This window comes from Etheostoma cragini, chromosome 12 (assembly GCF_013103735.1).
Source record: "Etheostoma cragini isolate CJK2018 chromosome 12, CSU_Ecrag_1.0, whole genome shotgun sequence".
In the NCBI taxonomy this organism is placed as follows: domain Eukaryota; kingdom Metazoa; phylum Chordata; class Actinopteri; order Perciformes; family Percidae; genus Etheostoma; species Etheostoma cragini.
This window is the reverse complement of record NC_048418.1, coordinates 960,616-963,390: the sequence shown is the minus strand read 5'-3', so window position 1 is coordinate 963,390 and position 2,775 is coordinate 960,616.

The window sequence follows — 2,775 nt, the reverse complement described above, 5'->3', positions numbered from 1 at the left end:
CACACACACACACACACACACACACACACACACACACACACACAGACAGACAGACAGACAGACAGAAGAAGCAGTCAAAAACGAGCCTCCTGGGATAAAATAAGATCAACATACATTTCACTCAAAAAACATCGGCACCCCCGTCGTACATTAAAAAATCCTTTTTTTATTTTGGCAGAGACCAAAAACAGCCTCTGAAAGTCTACATGCAGAATATTAACATGTCAAACACATTCTAGTCACATTTAGAGAAGTCACGGCTGCGATGGTCGACGACAAGTAGAAACCTACGACCTGTAGACTAAGACGTTACAGAAACACAACTCCTGGGACAGAAAATAACAATGAGACACACAGAGAAGACAAACATGCCCTGAACTTGCACAGTCTAACGCCCAGTTCAGACCACAGTCACAACGAGACTGGTGGGGTCTCCAGAGGCTGGTTTTAGGACGTAAGAGACGTCGCCTGTTCAACAGCCAATAGGAAGACAGCTGGTGGTGTCTCCAGAGGCTGGTTTTAGGACGTAAGAGACGTCTCCTGTTCAAAGCCAATGGGAAGTCAGCTGGTGGAGTCTCCAGAGGCTGGTTTTAGGACGTAAGAGACGTCTCCTGTTCAACAGCCAATAGAGAAGACAGCTGGTGGAGTCTCCAGAGGCTGGTTTTAGGACGTAAGAGACGTCTCCTGTTCAACAGCCAATAGAGAAGACAGCTGGTGGTGTCTCCAGAGGCTGGTTTTAGGACGTAAGAGACGTCTCCTGTTTCTACAGCCAATAGAGAAGACAGCTGGTGGAGTCTCCAGAGGCTGGTTTAAGGACGTAAGAGACGTCAAGCAAGACTAACTATCACTAATGTGAAAAAAATAAATAATTATAATTATAATAAAATAAACAATTATAATAAAATAAATAATAATATCAAAGTAATAAATATAATAATAAGAAATAATGTCTAATAAATTGTAATTTCCTCTTGTGGAACTAATAAAGGATACATTATAATTTAATTTAATTAAAACTCAAAAACTCAGAACGAAGTAAAGAGAGTCGTTTCTATGCAGATGACACACGTCTTGTCTTGTCTCATTGGTGTAAAATGTCTCCAGAACGCTGCAGACCGGCGCGTTGCACGGGGGTTCAACTCCTTGGTCTGAACTGGGTTTCGGAGTCTCAGGTCCTCCACAAATGCCCCCTCAAAAGAAGCAGAAATCTGGTGTCCCCGCTGGGCCACCGTCCCTCTGTCTCTACGAGCCATGCACAAGAAAACATAAACTATCATTATGGTTATTACTTCTGGCCCTGCAGGACCTAATGGAGCATGAATTAAACATTTATTTATATATATATAGACAACCCTGGCGTTCTCTTTGCGTCAAAATTGTCAGAAATTGAAAGTCATCACTTTTGTCATCAATGTTTTTAACTTTTTCTTAGGTTTTTGTCAGTTTTTTTCAATGTTTTTTTGACGTTTTCAACACTACATAACACTAACTTAATAACTTTAGTTTTACAGTTTTACAGTACAAATCTCTACTTTCATTAATTTTGGGGCGTCTTATTCAATTTTATAGCATTGTAAAACAAATGGAAGTGTTTTTGAAATAGTATTGAGTAAAAGTTGACATATTCCAGTCTGTGATTATCATCAACATCCATTCCTTTATTTTTAGTCTCAATAATTCCTAATTTCTGCTTTTCTAACTCAAACATTAGGTATAATTTCCTATAAATGAGGTTTATTGACCATAAACTCAAAAAATAACTGTAAAACTAAAGTTAATAAGTTAGTGTTACGTAGTGTTGGAAACGTCAAAAAAAGTGACAAACATTGAAAAAAAAGCTTAAAAAGTGTTGAAAAATGGGACAAAAATGAAAGAAAAAGTACAAAACATCAATAAAATTTTTCTACAAACGTGTTGATTTTCAATTTTTACGGGAAAAAAACGGTTAAAACGATATCTGCTAAAATCTGTAGGACCTGTATCTGTTCACATGTTAACAGACGGAAAACAGGGTTTTTAAATGATGCTTTAGGGGTTTCCTCTAGGAATATTATTATTATTATTATTATTATTATTATTATTATTATTAAAGGTTGTTTCATCTGTGCTTGGAATGTTTCGCCGAGAGGAAAAATGCAAAATGCAGGATTAAAAACATAAGAAAAGAAGAAGTAGACAATTATTCTCTCACATTCAAAGAAAAGCCTTTGATGTCTTAGCAACCAAGACTCCCTCAAGTCACATAAAAACCATTTAGAGTTGTCCCACATTTGCAGTTCAGGTCCTTTAAACTCCGAAAAAAAGCCGACACTCGTCCGCTACAATCCTCTGAATTCGGGTTTTCGGACGAAGATGCAAAAACATTTCTCGGTGCGTTCAAATCAACACGAAGTCCTCCTAAAGAAAGGCTACAGTGTCTTTTAGAAGAACTCCAACGTCTCCCCCGGTCGATGCATCAAGTGTTTGTTCCTCCGATCGTCATGCCGACTTTTTTGGATTTCCATCTTCGTGGGATCTCCGCGTCGGCTTTTCTTTTAAAAAGTTAAAACTACACCACAGAACAGTTTTCACGAGTCATGCACATTCACAGGAACTAGAACCAGAAATAAAACTTAAAGGGCCGCTACGCAGTTTGGGACATTTCTTCGCTGTCTTTGCTATTTTTGCTGACAGGTTTCTCTACAGAGCCCCCCTACAGGTTTCTCTATAGAGACCCCTACAGGTTTCTCTATAGAGCCCCCCCTACAGGTTTCTCTACAGAGCCCCCCTACAGGT